Source organism: Monopterus albus, unplaced genomic scaffold (assembly GCF_001952655.1).
Source record: "Monopterus albus unplaced genomic scaffold, M_albus_1.0 scaffold354.1, whole genome shotgun sequence".
Taxonomy (NCBI): Eukaryota; Metazoa; Chordata; class Actinopteri; order Synbranchiformes; family Synbranchidae; genus Monopterus; species Monopterus albus.
The window spans coordinates 580,873-592,156 of record NW_018128234.1 but is presented as its reverse complement, the minus strand read 5'-3'; the positions used below and the strand labels follow the sequence as shown (position 1 = coordinate 592,156).

The 11,284-nt window shown below is 40.1% G+C and overlaps 1 protein-coding gene and 1 non-coding gene across 2 annotated transcripts in view; one reads left to right on the top strand and one right to left on the bottom strand.

The window, feature by feature from the left end:
• Positions 1–9,273: 9,273 nt before the first annotated feature.
• The window catches only part of LOC109974934 (double-stranded RNA-specific editase B2-like), a 23,688-nt gene continuing 21,677 nt past the window's right edge, over positions 9,274–11,284 (top strand). The window contains exons 1-2 of the mRNA XM_020625402.1: positions 9,274–9,348; positions 9,612–9,663. The gene's annotated coding sequence lies outside the window, so the exon portion shown is untranslated. The remainder of the gene's footprint in view (positions 9,349–9,611; positions 9,664–11,284) is intronic.
• On the bottom strand, positions 10,864–10,945 carry trnas-uga (transfer RNA serine (anticodon UGA)). Its single transcript has one exon. It is a non-coding gene; the product is annotated as a tRNA-Ser (tRNA).

Below are 11,284 nucleotides of genomic sequence, written 5' to 3'. Positions count from 1 at the left end.
CTAGAAATTCTGTCAATAAAAATAATGAACAGAACCGCTGACACAGGGCAGCCCTGCCGGAGTCCAACATGCACTGGAAACAAGTCTGACTTACTGCCGGCGATGCAAACCAAGCTCCTGCTCCGGTCGTACAGGGACCGGACGGCCCTTAGCAAAGGGCCCCGGACCCCGTACTCCCGAAGCACCCCCCACAGGGCGCTGCGAGGGACATGGAAGAATGCCTTCTCCAGATCCACAAAACACATGTGGACTGGATGGGCAAACTCCCATGAACCCTCCGCCACCCTGAAGAGGGTATAGAGCTGGTCCAGTGTTCCACGGCCAGGACAAAAACCGCATTGTTCCTCCTGAATTCGAGGTTCGACTATCGGTCAAATTCTCCTCTCCAGTACCCTGGCATAGACTTTCCCGAGGAGGCTGAGGAGTGTGAGCCCCCTATAGTTGGAACACACCCTCCGGTCCCCCTTCTTAAAAAGAGGGACCACCACCCCGGTCTGCCAGTCCAGAGGCACTGTCCCCGACCGCCATGCGACGTTGCATAGGCGTGTCAACCAAGACAGCCCAACAACATCCAGAGACATAAGGTACTCAGGGCAGAGTACCTTTAGAATCTCAGCTGAGTAAAATAAAGCTCTGTGGGTTTAAACAAACTTGATGAACCCACCTCTAGGGCGGTGCAACCTGTACAGAAACCACAAATGTATTCCCAGGACTTGTGTTTTCTTGATCTGACTTCATACTTTCCAGCCTATTTAACTTTTCTTTAATTTTCCTTAATTATATTTGAATCAATCATCTGGTCAACCTGTTGGGGACCCTGGGCTAAACATAAGAGCTTAGTTGGGACAGGTCGTTACCTGCTCGGGGGTAAAGTATGATGTTGAGTAGTTGTTTCACTGTTTTATGTTCAGTACTCTTTACATAAACCTGACATTTTGGGAGAGGACTGACTTTTGGGACTTTTGACAGGACTCCTTGAACTGCAAAGATCATTAAAGCTAAAGTGCATGTGCAAACTGTGTAAGCAAATCAGAGGTTTCTGCACTCATGTGTCAAGCAAGTAATTTGTGCCAAAAAGTAGGATTTGGCCACAAAAAGAAAAATGATGGTAGAAACCAGCTTGTTCTTTATGAGAAAGCATTTACTATTTGTAGATTTGATAGTTACATTGTCTCACTTTAAACCTGACCCTTAGAGCCAGAGTTTCTGCTTTTCCCTGAACATCCTCCAGCTGTGATTTACTAATTTTTAAATCAAATCATTTAGCACCTCGTTATGGCTTAACGGTTACTACATTGCCTGTGCAGGTGTGAAAATATGCTGCTGGCTACCAGCTGATGCCACAAAACTCAACGACAGTGAATCCCAGCCTGAACCACAGCTCGTCCTCTCTTCATGATGTCACAGCCTCAGCAGTCGCCTGCCTCCTAAAGCTGGCAGCAGGGGGAGAAGTAAGTCAGTGTGCACGGCTTCCATCTGCAGAGCTGCACCCTGAAGCCTCCCTGAGCAATTGTTCCAGACAGACAGAAGAGAGGAGTGAAACAGGAAAAAAAAATCTCCTGAAGGGTACTGGTGCATGGGACCTGCAGCAGAACCATGGAGAGGTCAGAGTGCAATGTGAAAGGAAAGTCCAAGAGGAAGAGGAGGAAGAGGAGTAGAGGCAAAGGTTGGTCCAGCAGCCGTGATTGTTTAAGTTTATGTGGGGAATGCAGGAGGATTGTCACTGTGATACTGATATTTCTGTGCAAATGCTCAGCCATCCCAGTCATAGTACACTGAAAAAACTTAAAAGAAGGCATCTGGACGTAGTTTTAGGTAGAAGACATTTTACCCTTCATCCAGGAGGCTTCATCAGTTCTGCCTGACAGGTGGTGAGCGGAAGGTGATGCTGATACCACAACTGTAATAACAGTGACTTATCTCCTATGGCATCCATAATATTAGGCTCTTTGGGTTCTTCAGTCAGTTGTGTGTTTAAGAGACTTTTTTCTACTTTCTTGTTTAAATTCCACTTGTAACATTATTATGTATGCTAGGTTTTGCTGTGATATTACAGTCACTACATTACATATTCATCACATTACATTCATTTGATGGTTTCAAGAAGAACTACAGTACATTTCATCAAACTGCAGAGCTCATCTGGTGTGTGTGTCTGAAATGATTACAACCCACTTATGGTATTTGTAGAGTAACTTGAGCGTGTTTATAGTAATTTTATTAAAGTTTATGCTGTTATGGGGCTAGACATGACCTTATTGTTTGAGCTAAACCTTAGTGAGACAAATACTCACAGTTGTACACTGACTCCCAGAGGGTTTTTCTGTTTACATGTTTGATTTAAAAGATATTTTATCACAATCTTTCATCTTTGGCATTTGCATTTACTCCTTAGTTATAGAGAAATAATTGCTTTTACTCCAGTTACTGAGGCTGAACGGCCTGCGGAGCAGATCTGTTAGAGAATCAAACTCTGATCTGCATAAAACTGCAGGTCAACTCAGAATGACTCCTCATCCAACACAATCTTAGGCTCTCAGCATACAAATGCTAATTTAGGAAAATGTGGTGAGAGCTCCCAGTTTTATTTATTGCAGTCAAACTGAAGCCAGGCCAAATCAAGTTTATTTATATAGCCTCAACTTAGAGAAGCATGGCGTCAAAGGTGGAACATGCATCAGCTAGATGTGACCAGTCCGATGTCTTCATCAAAATTCAGAGTGTCTGCTGTCAGTTACATTCCTTTAATCATTCCTTTTTAATGCCCCAGTAGTCAATGATACATAATATTACCTTATCACTATAGACCAGATATTGAAATCAGTATGGAGAGACATAAAGTCAGGCTGCTGCATTGCTACCAAAATGTGACACTTTCAGTCTTCAGACCTGTTTCATGCAAAAAGACTTTAATGATGCCAGTATGCTGATCCTCTAATGTTTACCATTACTAAACATAAAGTGCCGCTGTGTCCGATGGGAATGTTTGTGTGTTTGTTTTGTACTTTGTCAGAAGTCAATCTGTTGGACAAACTGAATTTCTGACCTGATGGTGGGGCCAGAAGAGAGTCAGAAGTTTGGTTAAATACTGTACTGTATACCCAAAGCTATTACAATTCATATGGTCTAAGGGAACATTTATTTTATGCCAAGTTTTAGTGCAACCCTTGCAGTAGTTTTTTTCCTGAATTAAAAATATCGCCCTCATGGTGGCGCTAAAAAGTCACCAAAGTCATTAGGATTCATTGCCTCTGGGCTGAGAATGTCTGTACAAAACTTCATGGCCATCCTATAGTCGCCAAGATATCTATAGTAAAATAACAACTACATAAAGTTGATATGCATCTCTTTTGCTTGCAGAGATAAAATTCAAATTTGTCTTTGTATACTTGCATCTACTGATACAGTATTTCACATACACTGTGTTCATAAAGATCAGAGTCTGGTGGAACAAAATTCTCATAAACCTGAAGACAGGGTAAGTTCACTCTCTGTTTACCTTGCATCAATTCTATACATACATAACACGATGCACGCTCTGTAATCATAATTACAGTCATCTTGGCAACAGGTCAGCCTTCGCAGATTAAACCACCATTGTTCTCAACTTGTTAATCCTCAGTAAATGCAGCAGATTACTTCGTGATGGCTTTTGTGTTAACTCCAGTGGTTATTCAAAGTGCACTAAGCCTATTCCACTTTCACTAATGACCCACTGGCCTTTTTTGTACATGGCTGTGTTTCCTCTTTGCAACATAAATGCTTCCAGAAAATCATTACACAATGGAGCTCCTCCTCCCCTATTTGAGGACCAGAATGCATTTAGATAAAGCTTCCAGTATGTCCAACAATGAGCTACACTTCAATGCCAGCTGTCATTTTAGGAACAGAAGGCAGCTTTTTTTTCTCAGATGATTACAAAAGAGCTTTGACAATGCACAGCAGGAGGGAAACTTGTGTCATATGACCGTTTTCTTCCAACAGCAGCTCAACAGTATTTGAGTTTTTATGAGACAGTTGTGAGATACTGTGCATTTTAAGTGCAAGAAAACTCTGACAAGTGAAGGCAGCCAGGGAGAACTGCATTTTTTTTCTTTTAACAACTGCATGGAAATATTTTTAAACAAATTAATCATTTCATTTCATTTCTCCATTAGTGTGAGATCATTTCTTTTATGCAACCCTCTATCAACAGTTACCTCAAAGCAATAAAAGTGCAGTGTGTAATACTGATGTCGGATGGACACAGAAAACTGAGGGAAAAAATTAAATTATTGGTAAATAAACAAATCTGGAAACCAAACAACCTGGGCAGCAAATGTTAAGTTGAACAACTTAAAACAGGGTTAAATTAGGTTGAAAACAGTCATCCTGTGTAAATATAACTGTTGCTCCAATAACATTTAAATGACTGTTTCAGTCTAATGTCACATTGAAATGAAGTCATTAAAATGTTGCTGCTTCCTGGGGAAGCATGTCGGCTTAGCTGGCTCGAGTTAAAATGGGAAACACAATTAAAACCATGAATTTTCTGAATAAAAACAGTGAGCCAACTTATTTTAGCTCCTTTGTTGCAGAAAACTAAAATTCTCGCTCCCTGTTAGGAATTAGCCTGTAATGAAATCACTTCGTTAATAAGGATTTTTTTGTGTGTACAGATGACAGGATGATGTTTTGGGCTTTTCAGTGAAAATAATTTGCCATTTGGCTATAAAATCTCCTTCTGCTGGGTTTCCAGTCAAATTAACAAACTGTCATTCGTTGGCTGTAAAATCTAGTTGGAGAAATGATTTGATTGTTGAGCTTTCAGTGAGGATTATGATTCTCCAGAATGGAACAAACAGCAGCTGTCTGCGATGAGTTTGTCGATGGTTTTCTGATGACATGTCATGCATTTGGATATATCTGTATATTGGATGCATTTTGGATAAGTGATCTCCATCGTGCAGTCAAACTTAGTGGGGCATGTCAGTGTGCAATTTCACTGATGGATTCTGCAATCTCTACACTTCTCTGGGGCTCTGGCTTCATGAAAACATTAGCAATATGGTTTGTGTGCCCATTTAACTTAATTGCAGGGATGCTCAGTGGGTAAAGTGTGGTACTAACTCTGCAAGGGTTAGGGGTCCCATTTCTTCTGCAGCTCAGTGTGAAGGGAGCTGTTGCAAACACTGACAGAGTTTGGATTTTCATCTCCACTGGGGCCAAAGACACTGTGAAAGGTGTTGGAATTTTTTTTACTTTCTTTGATTTGTTTTCCATCCATCTGCAACTAAACTGAAAATCAAAGCTACGAAATGATTTCAAGACACAGAGGGGCACAACAAGCTGCAATGCAGAAAGAAATAGACAAACTGTGATGAAGTTAAAAGAAAACTGAATGTTAGAAACATTACTGGTGCAATGTGAAATTAGAATGACAGTTTCATAGTTGTGTACCTCACCTATCTAGTCAAATTCATGGGAAGCGGACAGTTTGAGATCACCGTGACCTTTGACCACCAAAATTTAATCAGTTCAAACTTGAATCCAAGTGGACATTTGTGCCAAATTTGAAGAAATTCCCTTAACGTGTTTCTGAGATATTAATCTCATGAGAATGGACCAGCTGGATGAACAAGCAGGCAGAAGGACTGACGGACAACTCGTCACATCCTTATGCCTCTAGCTATCGCATAAAAAACATTACAGGAATTATTCTCACATTTTTGGAACTACAATTCCCATAATGCTCTTGCAGTAAATTCAGTGAGTTATGGTGATCTGACTTCTCTGAGGTAATCGGAACGCACCATGAACCTCTGGGCTCCAACTAGAATCCTATATTTCTAGTTAACCTTTCTTTACATATTGGCAAATTGGCACCAGAATTAGCTTTTAGTAGTTCTTGTTTTCAGTGTACACATGGATATACAGACAATTGTCACTGCATTACTTTGATACTAAAGAAAATTTAAAAACGTGATGTTCTCAGATAAGAGTTATAGAGTTATAATTATGAATTTTAAGTGGGGTTATTTGTGAGGACTATCAGAAGTAATGTTGTTCTAAAAAAGCACAAGTCACACTGTAATGTAAAAACATATGTGTCGTCTTTAGAACTGACAAAGAATTAACTGCAACTGAATGCGATTTTTGACCAAAAGTCTATCAGTCTTTTGGTAATGTGTTAAAATACACCATCCAAATGGGTCATTAATGAAAACTTTTTCACTAGCCAGCTAATTAGCGAAGAACCAATCATTAGTTTGTGGAGCTGACTTGTGCCAGCAGCAGCTTTCACACCACGTCATCACATCAAATAGATCTTTTTCTGGTTTTTCTAGTTTCTCGCCAGCTAAAGGATGAAGCTTAGCGACCAGCTAACTTCAGCTTGTTTTGTTTGTTAAAGTTACAGGTAAGCTGTAAAACAGCAGCAGAGCCACATTCTTCTGTACTTCTCACATGCTGTAGCTTTTAGTGTTATAAACTTATTTTCTCTGTCCAAATAGTGCTAAAAACAAACCAGAAATTTACATGTTGCTTTTTGACTATTGTCATTTTATTCTGACTTTTGACATTTTGCTCAAACAGGTGCTTCTCTAAATATATAGAATCAAAGCAGCATGATTATCTATTCGTCTATCTATTTTTATTTTTTCTGCCTGAGTCTGTCTGAGACAGTTTAGAAAAATTGCAGTAAATTATATTTAATGGTCCTCTCATTACCTTTGTGTTTGTCTGAGCTATCACAGCAAGAAATTCAACAACTACACACACCACTAGTCAAACGCTTGGACACATTTTGCAGTGTATTAGTTGGCATGCTTATGTTAGCATTTAGCTTTGTAACGCAGCCTCACAGTGCCTGTACGCTCAGTGTCTTGTTACACACGAGTATCACCTCTTCTACATGAATAAATGATTTGAATCCTCTTTCCACTATGTCTCGTGAGTGGCAGGTAGCTTTTGTTGGTTAAATGACCTATTTGCATAGCTTTTCCCAGAACTTTAAACCCTAATCAACATTTTAAAAAACTACTATGATACATGGCCCACAATCAGAGACAAGTAATGCCAAGGTTTCAAACTGAGACAGTGATAGTAAAGCAGGAGGCGAGGACATTAAAAGTTGAAATGAGGCTATTGTTAACAGTCTGCCATAGATTATTGCTGTCATTGTTATTATCTCTCATTCCAGTTTCATTGCACATTACCATATGTTTCAGGCAATAATTTCATCACTCATTTCCAAATAATGATCATCAGCCTGTTGATTTGAAGGCAGGCGTTCAGGCTGGCTTTGTTGCTCGATTTGGTGAGCTGATGCTCTGGACTAAATTTAGAATTACCGAGAAAGGCTTTGTAGTTTGTTCTCACTGTGCAGGAAAGAAAACGATGTCCGACATGGAGCTGCAATGAAATAACACTCAAGTGCAACAATTAAAGTAAGCTAATAAATAAATGAAGCAGTATGCAGATGGAGCACACAAGCAAATGCAGTTGAGTGCAATGTTTGAACATCAGATACTCTTTATTTAAAAAAATACTATGTCAAAGTGACAGCCACTTTTTAAAGTTTAGATAGTGTCATGACAATATTATTCAGTTTATTTCCTGGCTATAAGAACCTGAAAGTAAAACTGGACAGAAGTGGATGGAAAAAAACATTCATTATATTCCTCTACAGCTACACACAAACTGCAGCTGCCTGCTTCGCAGGGTTTCACAAAGATATACACACAGATTAGTCATGAGTCAACTTGTGTATATTTAGACTTTATGCTTTTCAACACATACAGAAGTCTGTGCCACAGTGCTTTGTGTGGCTTCCCTTTTTAATACGTTTGTAAAATGAGGCTTTGGCTGTTTAACACAGAGTCACGTCTTAGTGCTATTGTACATTTTTAATACACCTCTCCAGATGAAAAACCTCTGTTATGCCTGAAGCAGCTGAACAGATCCTGACTCTGATTTTACTCTTGCCAGACTCTTAAACTTTAAGCGGTTCACATGAATCTTTTATGTGCTGCAGACAAGTTTCCTTATTGCTACAAATAAACAAATGTGTGTTCCTGTGAGCCTGAAATGCCCCGTCAGCACCTAAGAGCTATGAATGAGAAAGAGTTTGATTAATGCAGGAGAAAGAAACAGTGACAACATATTAACAATGAGAAGGGTTGCTATAGTAAGACAAAAAGTACAAAGTATTGCAGTAAGATGCTTGTGTTTAGTTTCATGAGTTGTACTTTAAGTTATGAGCATGCTACACATGGATGGATTATTGAACTGGACCCCAGGCATTAGAGGGGCCTCGGAAGCATTGGTTTAAAGTGACTGATAAGACTTGTTATTGCAAAGTCAATCAAAACAACAACAAACAGGTACTAAATAGTAAATGTAGACACAAATGAGTAAAAGTACAAGCAAAATGAGTAGATTTAGGTGCAAGACCAGCACAAACAGAAGCAAAATGATCACAAAGAAGCACAAAACAACCTTAAAGTAATGCAAAACAAACACAGACACAAACTGTCTTATGTCTTTATCTCTTCTGTTGGAGAGGTGAGAACTTTTTACATTTGTGCCCAGCAGCTCATGGTTAGGAGAGGCCTTTTTAAAAAGGAGGGAGCGTTGCACTATGTCCCGCTCACACCATGAGCCTGAAGCACACCCAAGCCCGACCCAGAATGCATCTGTGTCTTGCACAGTCATCCAAAATTTTTTCGTCCAAAATCGGCCACTGCAAGCTCAATAATGGAGTTCCCAAAGTGCTTTACAAGAGAAAGAGGTAATTAAAAGCTGTAAATGCTGTTTCCAACTGTGCACAGGGCTGGAACCTGCACACGGAGCCCTCACTAGATTTGAGGTCTAACATCTTATCCATTCAACCACTTACAAAACCCACGCCAACACTAATGAGACTCTGGTTGGACAATAGAAGCGACGCTGCCAGAACTCATCAGAATACAATAATATTTTCTTGTCCACCACAATCAGATTCTTCTTCCCTCAAGCATTGACTGCAAATCACCATGGCTGCTGTTAAGAGGCCCTTCCACTCATGCTGCTGTCTGCATTGATTGTCTCTTAGTGCTCAGGTCTTCATTCATCCCCACTTACATCTCACCACTTCTCTCTCAACTGAATCAGCATATGTCACGTGGGAATTAGACGTGTTTAGCACAGTCCAGGGATGTGTGATTCTGTGTGATGATATACCGCAACGAGTACTAGGATGATTTTCTCAAGACTGCTTACATAAATATATGTCACATCTGTTTTGATAAGAGAGATAGAAATCTTCACAAAGAAGGAAGAAGACAGAAAACAAAGCAGCAGAATGTGACATCACCCCAGAATAACAAGGTGTGTGTGTGTGCTGCAATAGATACTTATATATAAAGTCTAAAAATCTCTTAAACCTTTTCTGAGCTAAAATGTTAAAGTGATGAACATATCAGCTCACTAGAAATCCAGTAATATAAATTATTCTGAAACAGGCCTGCAGAGTGGTTTTCTCCATGTAAAGTGCCTTGAGATGATTTTTGTTGTGATACAAATAGAATTGATTGAATATGGATGAAGGAATTTCTACACTCTAATTTTGCTTCTTTGCTTCTTTTATTTAGGCCAGAGACACACCAAGCCCACGGTCGGCCATCGGCCACTGTCGGGCCATCGGTGAGTGTCTGTTGGGGTTTGTCTTCCCATTGTGTTTCGTACCGTTAGCACTAGTTAGGCCCTATTGGTGGCTTTTTTGGCCAATTCAACATGGTGGGCCTTGTCGGTGAGAGAGAGAGACCACTCTGATTGGCTGTTCAGATTTAGCAAATCAATGCACAAGAAAAAAAGAGAGTAGAGTGAAAACAGCAACCAAATGATGCTTTCTTTACAGTTATGTCTGCAGCCCTCTGTTTTCCCTTTTTTGAATGACAGATGAAGACTACCACCACATGGTTTTATGGAGAGTTATTCCTTCTCACACCAGAGCAGAACATTGGCTGTAGTCTGTGTTCCAGTGACACTTTTTGACCCAACTGGCCCAGAACTGTGTCATACAGCAGACAGCCTTGGTCTTTGTTAGTTTTTTCATGGTGGCTTGATGTGTCTCTGCCCTTACTCAGAAGACTCAGGTATTTCTGCCACCTAACATACTGCATTGTGTATCTAGACCACAACCCATTAAACTTAAACAGCACTGCTGTGAGCAGAACTTGAACCTGCATAAGAACACCCCATTGGATTTCAAGTCCAAAGCCTTAACTGCTTGGCCATCACAGCCCCTTGCTGAATACACCCTGGGTAATGCTGCTCTGAATAGATGCCATCAATGAACTACACGTTGATATGGTAGAAGCTTTAACACTGACAGACATGCTTATTGTGTTGTTCATTTGATCTCTAGTCAAAAATGAAATGTGTTGTTGTGAGCAGAGGAAACCCCACTGGAGTTCAAATCCTGCACATTAACCACTCAGCCATTACAGCTGCCCTCTAGAGTTTCTTTGACAACCATAGAAGAACTGCTGCCCAAAATGATTCCACCTTAAATTACAGTTGTTACAGGGTATTTATACACTGGGGCACTGGGATACTGCCACTTGTAAGAGACCTGAGTACTTCTTCCACCACCTAAACAGGTGTTTCAAAGTAAAAGGCACATTTGGTTTCTGCAAAGAGAAAAAAAAACTGTTGTAAGAGCACATGCAGTTACCTGAACTGGTGTCAGACAGGTCACCTTAAGGCTCGTTTTCATGGATGATGTTTAAGCAAGAGCAATCAGTGAAGTGCTGGTTAATGTAGTAGAAGCTTTAACAGACAGTTTATGGAAATATAACATGGTTACTGTGTTTCTCAAGTTCTGTAAAAGGTCAAATGAACCGCTGTGAGCAGGGTTCGAACCTGCGTGGGAAGAACCCATTGGATTTCAAGTCCAACGCCTTAACCACTCGGCCATCACAGCTCCTGGCATACTAAACCTCAGTGTAACTGGCATCACCTGATGCAAGACATTTTTCAGCTATGAATTACTTGTATTGGTGCTACATTTACTGCAGTAAGAAACCTGAATACTTTGCCCATTGGTGAAACAAGGTTTTGGAAGAAGTACTCATTTTCTGCATTGATATAATCATTCCACTGTAGATCTAAGAATGCATGCATTGGTACTGGACAATTCTGCTAAAGGCTCATTTTAATCTGGTATATCTGTGTGTTGGCCTTAAATGAAGTGCATGTCGATGTGGTAAAGGAGCAACAGATGTCTTATGGTGAGATATATATTCATGTATATATATATATA